At 43.2% G+C, this 16,067-nt stretch overlaps 1 protein-coding gene across 2 annotated transcripts in view; it reads right to left on the bottom strand.

Annotated features, from left to right (window-relative positions):
- The window catches only part of LOC139582916 (transcription factor HIVEP2-like), a 91,982-nt gene extending 76,182 nt beyond the window's left edge, over positions 1-15,800 (bottom strand). The window contains exons 1-2 of one of the 2 annotated variants that reach the window (XM_071413370.1): positions 15,489-15,800; positions 1,538-1,603 (exon numbers count right to left, since the gene is read on the bottom strand). The gene's annotated coding sequence lies outside the window, so the exon portion shown is untranslated. Of the gene's footprint in view, positions 1-1,537; positions 1,604-2,107; positions 2,264-15,488 lie in introns of those variants that run through there. The other variant, XM_071413368.1, reaches the window with a different exon arrangement.
- Positions 15,801-16,067: the final 267 nt, after the last annotated feature.

Raw genomic sequence — 16,067 nt, 5'->3', positions numbered from 1 at the left:
GTCCCACTCCACTAACAGCTTCACTTGCACCTCCAATATCCGCTATATTGAACTTTGACGAACCGATGTCTAACCTCCCGGCTGTTGACAGCCCCTGCTGCTCAGCTGACTCACTGGACGCCATTTTGGATCCCACAGTTTTCCAGGGGGTTGCATGAATCTCCAATTAGCAGATGAAACAACAACTGGAGGGCTCTACTACAGTGCTCTCCTGTCATCTTAGAAAAATAGAGCTCGGAAACATAAACATTGCATGATGACAGATCCCAAGGCGGAGAGAAACAAGATTATAAATTCCTTTTAACCGACTAAGCACTTAATACCATTGGATTGTGTCTGCAGGGAAAATAAACAGTTACCAACCCAGAGTTTACTATATGGTACAAAATGAAGAGGAAAAAATATTGAAGTAATAAACAGTATCAAATTCTATTGCAATATAATATTTAATAACGTATCGATAAAACCATAGTCATTTCAAGAACTGGAAAGATCTCCTTTTTAAACAGGAAGGGAAGAAGTCTCTCTTTTCTCTTGTTGAGCAGCTTGCCACACAAAGTTGTGCAATTAGTGACATTTCTCCCTGCCTGTGCCCCTGTTACCCACCTACACTGGCACTGCCAGGCTTGTCACCCCGATTCGCAGCCACAGGTAGCACTGAAGCACCCCCACACTGTCACTCCCACTTCCTGTGTGAGCCAGGGACGACGAGATGCTGACATTCACACACTAACACTGACGGACGTGTGGAGCGGGCGCACCCACACACACCCACACACACACACTCAGCAGAGTGTGATGGTTATCAGTGTTTTACATGTATTTTTCTTTCTGTAGCCCCACTGAGAGCCTCAGTCAGTCAAAGAACTGTGCTGCAGCCGGAATACACACCACCTCCACAACAAGGCACAAAGGGAAGCAGTAGAGAGAGAGTGAGAGAGTGAGAGAGACGTATAAAGGAACAGGATATGACACAGTGACAGAAGGACGCTCTTTAAACCTTCAAAGGCTACATTGCTGCACGTTGTGAACAGCGTCAACAACATCAACTGACGCCGACTGTTTCTTTTATCAAGCCCATTGCATGGAAATAATTGCACTATAATTAGTCTAGCGACATTAATATGTTAATGAGTGAAAAAGCGCACCCAAAAACAAACATCCTACATTTTGGATATTATACTCTTGGCAAAAGATTATAACTGAGTCATTTGGTTACCATGGTATTCAGCAGTGACATTGAGAATAATTCTACAAAATAACTACATTACACCTCATTCAAACCCGTCTATCAGACAAAGGGACTGCCATTTTACCCTCTAATGATGGGTATTATGCGAAAAAGAAAACGGCTTCATTGGTTCTGTTAAAGATCTCTCACTTTTAGACAGACATTCACACGTTAACAACTCTAGCTAGCTGTCCCTTCTATGATGTAGCTCCTGTCCTGTGTAAAGAATGATGGAAATGGCTGACCAGAGATATACAGATGAAAGACGGTACAGTCCAGTCAGTAGAGTACAGTATGGGAACATACCTCTGGGATTTGTCAGACTTCTTCTCCCTGGCAAAGTTATCCAGGCACACACCCTCTTCACACACTCTGTGATCAGGAGAAAGAGAAACGGGCTGTCAGAACATAAATACTAGTGGCTAAACGTGCATGACCATGCACAAATACCACCGAAATTACACCCAAATCCCAGACAAACACAGTGAAAGTGTAAATTGGTATTCATGTATATTCTGCACAAAGTGAACAGTGAACCTGCTCGCCACACTTTTCTTCTATGTATCGGTGCCTGTCAGCCTGCTACGCTCCTCTTTCTCCTTCAGGTGGTGTGGTGGAGCCTCTACCACCATCCCTGAGAGAGACCCTCTCTGCTCTCGCCCCTGTCCTCTGTGCCCCGTCCTCTGTCCTACATAGTCACTGTGATGTCACCTCACCTCCTTGGCTAACGAGAGGCAGGTGACAAAAGCAGCACCGAGACACACTGACAAGACCTCTCTCTCGCTCTCTCTCTCTCTTTATCTCGCTTCCTTCATATCTATCTCTCTCCCGACATTATTCAGCAGTATTCCAGAGCCAAGCCTCCCAGCAGCCCACCTGACACGGTGTCCTCTGCATCCCTTCAGCGATGGGGAGCCTTGGGGGAGAGGGGCGGGGGGTAGAAATCACAGCCACAGAGTCCGAGTCGCACAAGCCTCCACGAGCGCCGTTCACACGGCTCTGAGAATAAGAACTATTCCCTTCTACTGTCTGCAGCCCTCCCTCCCTCCCTCACTCTCTCTCTCTCTCTCTGCCTCTAGCACTGCTCGCTGCTCAGAGGCGGGAACAGAGCGGGAGAAAAAAATTATCATATTTCTTTAGCATAAGCAGCTGTGGTCTGATTGGCTGGCTGGGAGCGGAGGAGGAATAAATCGAGCCAGTGACACACCATCAGTGGCTGCTGGCTGGCAGAGAGCAGACATAAAAGTAGGTCTCAGCTGGTTTTACCGCTGCAGAAAGCAAAAGAAAAGAAAGAAATAGGGGGAAAGGGAGAGAGACTACCTCTTTCTGAGAGCAGGAAGGAGGAGGCCATGAGTGTTTCCTGTTGTGCAGCCAGGGCGAGTGACTAGCGAGGACGTCACACAGCGTTCACACTCCTCCATGGCATCGGCACAGCCGGCGGAGGAAATACACTCCTTTCAGTCACCCAGAGGAGGAGGAGTAGCAGGAGGACAACAACACAAAGACTACTCCATGTGTTTACTCTCCGTCAGAATGTGCCTACACTGCTGCCCCTCTGTTTCCTAAGTGGCCATGTCCTGCTCCATTGACAGGGGTTCACATTTAGAAGACATATAGCCCTGTGTGTGGGTGGGTGTGCACGTGCATGTGTGTCACACTGATCCATTATGCGGTTATAGTCGATGTGGTCCATGACAGCATCTGAGGAGGAGTGTCATTACTCAGCTGTGAATAGCCCCATCCGGCCACACTATGCCTGTCTGCACTGATACCCAGCTAGGGCCAATTACACTGTAAATCAACAATTTATTCACAGAAAACCCGTTAATTTAAGGAAAGCAAATACGCCAAGAATCTACAAGTATATGTATGCAGGCTTTTCCCTTTTAAGGAAAGTTTGTCATGATACACAAGAGGGAGAATAATACAAGTAGGCGTACAATTATATATTTTTTCACCAATTCTGTCTTTCTCTTTTGAAGGACTACTCTCTTCCATTAGCCTTGAACAGCCTGCTATGGTTTTACACTGGGCTACAGCCACGGAGCACAGGTGCAGATGTTATCAAGCTTCCTACTGTTGCAATTTCTCTCCACCACTTATATCAAGCCATCTGAGGGTAATTTTCTTCGGAAGCCCGGCCCGGCAGACCCTACGCAAACATGGGCCATACGACACTCGAGGAGGGCAACAGGAGGCACATTCTGTTAGCCCAGCGTTGGCTCAACAAAGCATCCTTGTAGAGAGAAAGAGAGAGGGAGGGGGTCTCCTTGGTTACCACTGCCATTTCCTCCTTGTTCCACTGCTACTCCAGGGGAGCTGTAGTCAGCGCTACATACCACCCCCTCCCTCCTCTCCCTTTCTTCCCCTCCCCTGCCTCCTAGCTCTGCAGGTGTACATGTGCAGATAATAGGGGAAACCACAGAGCAGGGTGAGTGTTTAGCAGGGTGAACCACTGAACCGCGTCAGCCCATTAACTGTATGCGGTGCAGGGAGCCGGTGAATAATTCAAAGGGCCCCTCTCAGGGACCCGGTCACAGGTGGCCCTATCACCTTACCTCTGGGGCCTGAGAGCTGTGAGGAGGAACACATACACACTGCTGGGGTTTACACAATGTTTTCCATAATCGACGGTGGTCAGCTAAATAGCCGATAACAGACTCATTGTCAGCCGGCTACTTTTTCCACTTAATTTATTAACTAGGCTTACTTTCATTTAAAAGTTGAAATTCACTAGTCAGAAAAGTCTGTATAGCCTTCTCCCGCTAGAATGAACGACATGCATCGGTGGCTAGCCAATGAGTACGGGCCACCCAATATGCACAGAGTCCTTTGTTAGCAAGGTTCCGCTGGCCTCATAGTGACGAATGACATTGTTTTGATAGCTATGTTGCTCTACGTGGCTACGTTAGCATCAGCTATGGGTAGCTACCACAGGAGATTGGATTTCTGTTAAGTCCTCACTAACAATGGACCCCGTGCGAATTGGGTAGCCCGTGATCATGCTACCCAATTCACACGGGGTCCACAGTTACAAATGACTTCCTTCAGGCTAAGGAAGCTAGCTAGCTGTTATGGAAAACTGTTTGTCAACAAATGGAAAATAACTAGCTATTTCCGGGGTGGTGAATTAGAGTTTCTACCGGTGTCCTAGCTAGCTACTTCACTCATCTTAACATTGATAGAAGTCCAAACTCTCGCAGTAGCTACCCATACCCACTGCATCTCAGTGCAAGAGGTGTCACAACAGTCCCTGATTCCAATCCAGGCTGTGTTACATCTGGCCGTGATTGGGAGTCCCATAGGGCAGTGCACAATTGGCCTAGCGTCGTCCGGGTTTGGCCAGGGTAGGCAGTCATTGTAAATAAGAATTTGTTCATAACTGACTTGCGTAGTTAAATAAAAAATATATTAAAAAAATTGCTGATAACATAGCAACGTTGCTATCAAAACAATGTAATTTGTCACTATGGGACCAATGGAACCTTGAAACAAAATAGCCCTTGCTCATTGGGTAGCCAAACATCTTCTAGTGATCTATTGATAGGACAGGCGCCTGTCAGTCACTAAGCGAATGTAACGGATGTGAAATGGCTAGCTAGTTAGCGGGTACGCGCTACTAGCGTTTCAATCAGCTACGTCACTTGCTCTGAAACCTAGAAGTAGTGTTGCACCTTGCTCTGCAGGGGCCGCGGCCTTTGTGGCGCGATGGGTAGCGATGCTTCGTGGGTGACTGTTGTTGCAATGTAACAGTATAACTTTAAACCGTCCCCTCGCCCCGACACGGGCGCGAACCAGGGACCTTCTGCACACATCAACAACGGTCGCCCAAGGGGCATCGTTACCCATCGCTCCACAAAGGCCACGGCCCTTGCAGAGCAAGGGGAAACCCTACTTAAGTCTCAGAGCAAGTGACGTAACTGATTGAAATGCTAGTAGCGCGTACCCGCTAACTAGCTAGCCATTTCACATCCGTTACACGAAGATTTGTTAGTCTGCTGTCTGTCACCGCCTCTCAGTAACTGTGTTATTTTTTGTGCGCTCTAGTTGGCCGCAGTCAGCGCCATGTGAATTTACACATGTTGTTTCTCACAACCTTTTTTCTTAGGTTTTGCCAAAAACTCAATTGAAACAGTAGATTAGATTCAGTTTTTTACACAATACATTAAATTGAATGAGTAGACTAGACTAGTTTTTCTGACTGTATTACTAATCTAACATCTTCCCTCAAAGTCCCACCCACAGTGACTAATTGACGGATCTGAAACCCTATCTCTGTGATTTATAAACATCTTGCCCCCTCCCCTGACAATCCCACGGACAGTGATTGATTGACAGGCCAAACTGTCAGAGGGATAGTTCACCCAAATTACAAAATGACATTGGTTTTCTTACACTAAGTGTCCACAGCAGCAGAGTCAATACAATACATTATTTGAAGAACATACATCAATGTGGCAATTCATATATTGCAGTAACAATGTACACTTATTAAAAATATAAATGTAACATCTAAAGTGTTGGACCCATGTTAAATGAGCTGAAATAAAACATACACATAAAAAGCTTATTTCTCTCAAATGTTGTGCACAAATTTGTTTACCTCCTTGTTAGTGAGCATTTCTCCTACATTAAGATAATCCATCCACCTGACAGGTGCGGCATATCAATAAGGTGATTAAACGGCATGATCATTGCACATGTGCACCTTGTGCTGGGGGAAATAAAAGGCCACTCTAAAATGTGCAGTTTTGTTACACAACACAATGCCACAAATGTCTCAAGTTTTGAGGGAGCGTGAAATAGGCATGCTGACTGCAGGAATGTCCACCAGAGCTGTTGCCAGATAATTGAATGTTAATTTCTGTACCATAAGCTGCATCCAATGTCATTTTAGAGAATTTGTCAGTACGTCCAACCGGCCTCACAACTGCAGACCACGTGTAACCACGCCAGCCCAGGACCTCAACATTCGGCTCCTTCACCTGTGGGATCGTCTGAGACCAGCCACCCAGACAGCTGGTGAAACTGTGGGTTTGCACAACTGAATAATTTTTGCACAAACTGTCAGAAACCATCTCTGAGAAGCTCATCTGCGTGCTTGTCATCCTCACCAAGTTCCAGTCATGTGAAATCCATAGATTAGGTCCTAATTTTTTTTTTTCAATTGACTGATTTCCTTATATGAACTGTAACTAAATCTTTGAAATTGCTACATGTTGAGTTTATATTTTTGTTCAGTATAAATATGACTTTAATCTCAAGAGAAGACAGGTTTAATAGTCCTGATCATATAGGCCTAAAACAACTAACATACTGAATTCATACATTTTCAGTCATTTTAATTGTAAAGTAATGTCTTTCTACTCAATAACACAACTCATTTTACCAATATGGGTATTTCGTATGGAATCAAGGCTTTCGAATGTACCAGAGGCCACAAAAATAGGGCTTGTTCTCCCGCCCATGGCTACTTTTTCTATTTGGCTGGCTAATCCATGTACTTACGGAAAACACTGTTTATATAAATACACACTATCACACACACATACACACACACACCTTACATAAAGATACTGTAGAGGGGGGAACCTGAACATCGACTCACCTGTGTCAACGCTGTTTTTGTTATTGTGATCACATGATTGTGAAGATTTCAAGCCAAGGTCAGGATCCTGTGCTGTTTTCAGAGTTACAGACATTTCCATGGCGTCAGAAGTAGGACGCAGGTGTGTGAGTGTATTGTGCCGTGAAAACATTTCTAGCGTAATGCACGCGACACCACAGACCTACACACCCATTGCAATATACCCTGGATAAACAGTCATAACTACACGGTCACAATGACCCATCTCTAACCATTTGACTCATCTCTGGCCATCTCATACATTTGAATATTATTTGGATCCACAATGCCACACTGAGATCAAAGGGACCGACTAGTCTGAAGGTCATCCTGGTGCTCATTAAAGTTCCAAAGGCTGGGCCTAATATAGTGTATAAGAGGTCATACAATAAGTTTTGTAGTGATTCTTATGTTGACGATGTAAAGAATATTTGCTGGTCTGCGGTGTGTAATGAGGAGCAACCAGACACTGCACTTGACACATTTATTAAATAGCTTATTCCAGGTACTGAGAAGCACACACCCATTAAGAAAATGACTGTAAAAACTGCTAAATCCCCTTGGATTGATGAGGAATTAAATTTTTTATTTTTTTTATTTATTTATTTAACAAGGAAGGGCTCATTGAGATTTGAAATATCTTTTTCAAGAGCGACCTGGCCAAGATAGGCAGCACAAAGTCATTACACAATTACAGACAGACAACATGAAAAACTACAAGTAATCTAGTAAAAACCATAGAATTCACAAGAGTATAACAAAATCATAAAACAGCAAATTAAAAACATTGACAGGTCAGGGAATCAGTCTCAAAATCCTTCATCAGTGATTTATAAACACCAATCGGGACAAGTTCTTCCAGTTTAAAGTATTTTGTAAGGCGTTCCAAGCCGATGGCGCAGAGTACATAAAAGCCCTTTTACCAAATTCAGTTCGGACATTTGGAACAGTTAGCTGGATTTAGTCCTGCGAATGAAGAGAGTACCCACCACATTTCTGAACAATAAAAATGGTAGTAAACCCAAAATTGTATGGTTGAGAAGCATGAGGCAAAAGGTATGACAAATAATTCTGGAAGCACAACCGATTGGCAAACTTACTGCAAATTGAGAAAATCATATGACTAAACTGAATAAAAATAAGAAGAAACTATACTATGAAACAAATATAAATTATATAAAGAATGATAGTAAAAAGCCTTGGAGCATCTTAAATTACATTTTGGGAAAAAAAGAAAACTCAGCTCAATCATTGAATCAGATTGTCAAGACCTGTCCTTGTGATTGTCTCCACCCCCTCCAGGTGTTGCTTATTTTCCCCAGTGTATTTATCCCTGTGTTTCCTGTCTCTCTGTGCCAGTTCATCTTGTATGTTTCTAAGTCAACCAGCGGGTTTCCCGTTCTCCTGCTTTTTGCATCCTCCTCTAGTCCTCCCGGTTTTGACCCTTGCCTGTTTCTGGACTTTGTACCCACCTGCTTGACCATGAGCTTGTCTGCCACTCTGTACCTCCTGGACTCTGATCTGGTTTTGACCTTTTTGCCTGTCCATGACCATTCTCTTGCCTACCCTTTTGGATTAATAAACATTGTAAGACTCCAACCATCTGCCTCCTGTGTCTGCATTTGGGTCTCGCCTTGTGCCTTGATACAGATGGCTCATTCATCACAAAACCCACTGATATTGCCAACTACTTAAATCATTTTTATAATTGGTGAACTTAGGCATGACCTGCCAGCGACAAACGCTGACACTACACATCCAATTATATCTGGCCAAATTATGAAAGACAACCAAATTATGAAAGACAAGTCACCGTAAAGTGAGTGTGGAAGAGGTGAAAAAATGATTGTTTTCTATCAACAATGACAAGCCACCGAGGTCTGACAACTTGGATGGAAAATTACTAAGGATAATAGCGGACAATACTGCCACTCCTATTTGACATATCTTCAATTTAAGCCTACTAGAAAGTGTGTGCCCTCAGGCCTGGAGGGAGGCAAAAGTCATTCCGCTACCTAAGAATAGTAAAACCCCCTTTACTGGCTCAAATAGCTGACCAAGCAGCCTGTTACCAACCCTTAGTAAACTTTTGAAAAAAATTATATTTGACCAGATACAATGCTATATAACAGACTTTCAGCACACTTATCGGGTAGGCCATTCAACAAGCACAGCATTTACACAAATAACTGATGATTGGCTGAGAGAAATTGATGATAAAAAGATTGTGGGAGCTATTTTGTTTGACTTCAGTGCCACTTTTCATATTATCAATCATAGTCTGGTGCTAGAAAAATTTATGTGTTATGGCTTTACACCCCCTGCTATACTGTGGTCTGAAGAGTTACCTGTCTAACACAGAGGGTGTTCTTTAATGGAAGCCTCTCCAACATAATCCAGGTAGAATCAGGAATTCTCCAGGGCAGCTGTCTAGGCCCCTTACTTGTTTCAATCTTAACTAACGACATGTCACTGGCTTTGAGTGAAGCCTGTGTGTCTATGTATGCGGATGACAACACTATACACGTCAGCTACAACAGCAACTGAAATGACTGCAACACTTAACAAAGAGCTGCAGTTAGTTTCCGAAAAGGTGGAAAGGAATAAGTTAGTCCTAAATAATTCCAAAACTAAAAGCATTGGATTTGGGAAAAATCATTCACTAAACCCTAAACCTCAATTAAATCTTGTAATGAATAATGTGGAAATTTAGCAAGTTGATGTGACTAAACTGCTTGGAGTAACCCTGGATTGTAAACTGTCATGGTCAAAATATATTGATACAACAGTAGCTAAGATAAAGTCTGTCCATAATAAAGTGCTTCTCTGCCTTCTTAACAGCACTATCAACTTGGCAGGTCCTACAGGCCCTAGTTTTGTCGCACCTGGAATACTGTTCAGTCGTGTCGTCAGGTGCCACAAAGAGGGACTTAGGAAAATTGCAATTGGCTCAGAACAGGGCAGCACGGCTGTCCCTTGGATGTACACAGAGCTAACATTAATAATATACATGCCAATCTCTCCTGGCTCAAAGTGGAGGAGAGATTGACTTCATCACTACTTGTATTTGTGAGTGGTATCGACATGTTGAATGCACCAACCTGTCTGTTTGAACTACTGGCACACAGCTTGGACAACCATGCATGCCCTACAAGACATGCCACCAGAGGTCTCTTCACAGCTGCACCACTTGGTGTGGCAACTGCTCTGCATCTGACTGTAAGGCGCTCCAGAGGGTAGTGTGTACGGCCCAGTAGATTACTGGGGCCAAGCTTCCTGCCATCCAGGACCTATATATTAGGCGGTGTCAGAGGAAAGCCCAAACAGTGTCAAAGACCCCAGTCACCCAAGTCATAGACTGTTTTCTCTGTTCCCGCACGGCAAGGGGTACCAGAGCGCCAAATCTAGGACCAAAATGATCCTTAACAGCTTCTACCCCCAAGCCATAAGACTGCTGAACAATGAATCAAATGGCCACCGGATTATTTACATTGACACCCCCTATTTGTTTTTTACACTGCTGCTACGCTGTTTATTATCTATGCATAATCACTTCACCCCTACCTACATGTACAAATTACCTCAACTAACCTGTACCCCCGCACATTGACTCGGTACCGGTACCCCCTGTATATAGCCTCGTTATTGTTTTGATATTGTTACTTTTTATTATTTTTTACTTTCATAAATTTGGTAAATATTTTCTTAACTCTTTCTTGAATTAAGGGCTTGTAAGTAAGCATTTCACAGTCCCCGCTGTTCCATAAGGTGTATTTTTATCTGTTTTTTAAATCAAATTTTACTGCTTGCATGAGTTACTTGATGTGGAATAGAGTTCCAGGTTGTATTCGGCGCATGTGACAAATAAAGTTTTATTTGAGTCCCCAAGTCCAGAACAGACTATGGGAGGCACATATTATTACATAAAGCCATTACTACATGGAACTCTATTCCATACCAAGTAACTCATACAAGGAGTAAAATTAGATTAAAAATACACCTTATGGAACAGCCGGGACCGTGTACAGTTCCCGCTCAGCCCAGTCAAAACTGTTCGCTGCTCTGGCACCCCAATGGTGGAACAAACTCCCTCACGACGCCAGGACAGCGGAGTCAATCACCACCTTCCGGAGACACCTGAAACCCCACCTCTTCAAGGAATACCTAGGATAGGATAAAGTAATCCTTCTGACCCCCCCCCCCCCTTAAAAGATTTAGATGCACTATTGTAAAGTGGTTGTTCCACTGGATGTCATAAGGTGAATGCACCAATTTGTAAGTCGCTCTGGATAAGAGCGTCTGCTAAATGACTTAAATGTAATGATGTAAATGTGAAGAGACACAAACACAGGCACAGACACATGCTTACACACACACAATAACAGATGCACTATACCCACACATACACATGGATTTTGTGTTGTAGATATGATGTAGTAGAGCAGTGGCCTGAGGGCACACACAAAATGTGTTGTGAAATCTGTTGTGAATGTATTGTAATGTTTTTCAAATTGTATAAATGCCTTAATTTTGCTGGACCCCAGGAAGAGTATCTGCTGCATTGACATCAGATAATGGGGATCCATTATAAATACAAATACAAATTAGTCATTGGTGCAATTGTAATCATTCTTCTTGTTATCAGAAGTAGAAAAAAACGCCATCTCTTCCTCACACACCACACCTAAACACACACACACACAAACAATAACACACAGCTTCTTCTGTTATATACAGTGCCTTGCAAAAGTATTCACCCCGTGGCGTTTTTCCTATTTTGTTGCATTACAACCTGTAATTTAAATGGATTTTTATTTGGATTTCATGTAATGGACATACAGAAAATAGTACAAATTGGTGAATTGAAATTAATAAAATAACTTCTTTCAAAAAATTCTAAAAAATAAAAAACTGAAAAATGGTGAGTGCATATGTATTTAACCCCTTTGCTATGAAGCCCCTAAATAAGATCTGGTGCAACCAATTACCTTCAGAAGTCACATAATTAGTTAAATAAAGTCCACCTGTGTGCAATCTAAGTGTCACATGATCTCAGTATATATACACCTGCTCTGAAAGGCCCCAGAGTCTGTAACACCACTAAGCAAGGGGCACTACCAAGCAAGCGGCACTATGAAGACCAAGGAGCTCTCCAAACAGGTCAGGGACAAAGTTGTGGAGAAGTACAGATCAGGGTTGGGTTACAAAAAATATCAGAAACTTTGAACATCCCACGGAGCACCATTAAATCCATTATTAAAAAATGTAAATAATATGGCACCACATCCAACCTGCCAAGAGAAGGCCGCCCACCAAAACTCACGGACCAGGCAAGAAGGGCATTAAATCAGAGGCAACAAAGAGAACAAAGATAACCCTAAAGGAGCTGCAAAGCTCCACATCGGAGATTGGAGTATCTGTCCATAGGACCACTTTAAGCCTTACACTCCACAGAGCTGGGCTTTACGGAAAAGTGGCCAGAAAAAAGCCACTGCTTAAAGAAAAAAATAAGCAAACACGTTTGGTGTTCGCCAGAAGGCATGTGGGAGACTCCCCAAACATTGGAAGAAGGTACTCTGGTCAGATGTGAATAAAATTGAGCTTTTTGGCCATGAAGGAAAACGCTATGTCTGGCGCAAACCCAACACCTCTCATCACCCCGAGAACACCATCCCCACAGTGAAGCATGGTGGTGGCAGCATCATGCTGTGAGGATGTTTTTCCATCGGCAGGGACTGGGAAACTGGTCAGAATTGAAGGAATGATGATGGTGCTAAATACAGGGAAATTCTTGAGGGAAACCTGTTTCAGTCTTCCAGAGATTTGAGACGGACGGAGGTTCACCTTCCAGCAGGACAATGACCCTAAGCATACTGCTAAAGCAACACTCGAGTGGATTAAGGGGAAACATTTAAATGTCTTGGAATTGCCTAGTCAAAGCCCAGACCTCAATACAATTAAGAATCTGTGACTTAAAGATTGCTGTACACCAGCGGAACCCATCCAACTTGAAGGAGCTGGAGCAGTTTTGCCTTGAAGAATGGATCAAAAATCACAGTGGCTAGATGTGCCAGGCGTATAGAGACATACCCCAAGAAACGCAGCTGTATATGCTGCAAAAGCTGGCTCTACAAAGTATTGACTTTGGGGGGTGAATAGATATGCACGCTCAAGTTTAGTTTTTTTCTTATTTCTTGTTTGTTTTACAATAAAAAATATTTTACATCTTCAAAGTGGTAGACATGTTGTGTAAATCAAATGATACAAACCCCCCAAAAATCGATCTAACAAAATAGGAAAAACGCCAAGGGGGGGTGAATACTTTCGCAAACCACTGTAAATCACAGTCCTATTTGGGATTATGTGGGAATTCCTATGGGGATTGGGACAGGGGGGACAACAGAGGTTAGAGAGTTAGACAGAAAGATTTCTTAGAGGACTTAGAAGGGGCCAGACACAGCTCAGGTGTGAGTCACTGTGATCTTCCCATCACTGAAGGGTGACATGAAGGCAAAGGTACTTAGGATCCATGCTCAGTAATATCCTAGCATCCCAGTCTCCTGATCTATACACTACAGCCACCACTATAGATAATACATGCAGAACCACTAGTAACAGCAAGTTTTAGATACCATGGTCCCCATTGCCAACTCGATTCCCTCTCTGGGTAATCAAGTCATTAAATGTGTTGCATGGTTTGGTCTTTGAAACTAAGTGGTGAGAGTGAATCTTCCATAACGACAATGGTGCAAAGTAGATCTCCTCTTTCCAGGCTGTGTGTTGTGTTCTGTGTTCGGTGTTCTGTGTGTATTCAGGGCTGTAGCTCAAAGGCAGAGAGGCACATTAGACTACTATTTATTTACCCCACCACAGAACATTTGACTGTATCATTAACCTGCTGGCGTCAAATGGTCCACAGTGTCTCTGTGCAGTCAGTACAGGAAAGACTCTTATAGGTATATTGTGACAGTTACTGTGGATCTGAAATAAAGCTTCACAATAGACCAGCTGCCTAACCAGAGACACAATACAAAAACGTCCAAACACAAAGAGATGAGTAGAGGGTTTCACCAACTGCTAAGTGACCATTGTAAAATTGAGCAATATCATACATTTTACGTTCTGTATTCCAGGCTCACAACCTCACCGTCCTCCTCTCACAATCAGGTTGCTGGTACTGCGAAAGACACACTAAAATATGTGTGCAGTATGGCATAATATATCCCACTCCTCTCCTACAAAGCAGTGGGACAGATGGTACAGCATGTAGGTTGGTCTTTTACAATTCATGTCCAGTGTTTGATGTCTATCCACAGTGCCACTCTACTGCTCTCTGCCTTTGGCTGTGGGTGCCCAACCTGAATGATATCCGTTTAGAGTCAGATTATGCTCAACAAAGGTGAATTACAATGATGGGATAGTAGGTTATTGCTGTATCTGCATTAAAGCAGTGTAGGACATCTAAATGAAGGTACTGTATGAGAAACAGACAAAAACTGCCACTGGGTAACATAGGCTTCAATTGTGGTACCATGTTAATAGACTGTTATCATGGATGTAAAGCCTGTGAGCACATCCATTAATGTTTCATGGGAAAACATATTGCATGTTGATGGTTAGTTCTGTTTCGATGATGAAAAACACATCACTTAGTCACCTGTCATTGTCATGATGACAGACTGAAATATGGATTGAGGACCCAGCAGGTAAATATTATTGACATGGGTTCAATCCGTCAAACATACATTGGACAGCCAAGAGGGATGTTAAACATGGAAATGTATCATCCTAAAGACTGGTACTGTATGTGCAAGAGCACTGATCTCTTTCTATAAAAAGCGATTGAAATATTGGCTTTCTATTAGAAAAATAATATAATAGAAATACATGTTGACAAAATGGTTGGGAGGAAATAACAGTTTGGCAATGAAACAAAAAATACAAGCTAAGGAGAAAATTTGAATTTTCAACATCACTAGCTCTGTGCATAGGCTGCAGTTGGGTAATCCGGTGCATAAACAACCCATTCATAATCCATACTTAATGGATAATACAAGTCAACTCTTACGAATATAACTCTTATTATATATATTTTTTTTTACATTAAATCATATTATTTTCACCAGAATGTGGGTAAAAATGAGAGGCAGGCGCCTGAGAACCCCCTTAATGGGCCCCGTTCTTGACAGCGAACACGTCATGGAACATTCCCCGAACGGGCTAGTGTACCACCCACCATACCTCTCACACACACACATTCAAGCACACAGAAACATAGGATGTAGGCTACATCAAATTACAGACCACGACAGTCAACACGCACATAACAGACAATAATATACAAATAGGTGACAGAGAAAGGTGCATGGTCTTGACTGTTCCGTGGAGAGAGAATACAAGCTTCCTGCCATGAATCCATCTTAATCGGTTTACAAACCGTTTGCCCGCTGCATTGGCTGTGCAAATTCCTTAGGATATTACGCAACATTCCTAATCTGCGCGCAAACGCTGGGTATTCCCCATCCCCACATAGCTATTATAATAAACGGAACAAAGACAATATATTTTTCGTTACAAAATAACGAAATTGTACACTGGAAGTCAACTGACAGTTTATATTTAGTCACTTACCGTGTCACATTTAAAGTTTCGTGCAAAACCCCACGTCCAGGTAGCCTAACATCCCAGAGAAATGACAACCTATGACAACGCTCTAGACACTTCGCTAATTCCCGGATAAATCGTCACGAGAACACAAGAACGAGCAAAATTAGCAAAGATCGACTTCTGCACGACTATTCTCGAACCTTATGCTGACACGAAATAAATAAAAGTTGTCAGTAAAAAAATGCTCTTCAACAGGATTTTTCCGTTTTTGAGGAAGACGCCGAAGCTTAGAGCGTGAGTTTGCGATCGGGAGACACGGGGTTTATTTGTGGAACTACTTCCCAGAATAGAAAAGATGAGAGAGAGAGAATGAGAGAGAAGGAGAATGTGACAGTGTGTTTGGTGCGTGACGTCATCGGATCCCCCAGCCCGACCCAGGGAGAGAGAGGAAGAAGCGGTGGAGCGAGGCAGTGTGAGGTGGTAGAGGGACAGGGACATGGAGAATCCGGCCCCGTCCCCCTCTCCTCCGTGCTCTGTACAAAGGGAACTCCCTAAGCAGCGCACCCAGGGACGTGACACGCAAACAAACAGACAGACAGACAG

Source organism: Salvelinus alpinus, chromosome 8 (genome assembly GCF_045679555.1).
Source record: "Salvelinus alpinus chromosome 8, SLU_Salpinus.1, whole genome shotgun sequence".
In the NCBI taxonomy this organism is placed as follows: domain Eukaryota; kingdom Metazoa; phylum Chordata; class Actinopteri; order Salmoniformes; family Salmonidae; genus Salvelinus; species Salvelinus alpinus.
The sequence above is the reverse complement of the archived record's forward strand: the minus strand, read 5'-3'. Positions and strand labels throughout refer to the sequence as shown.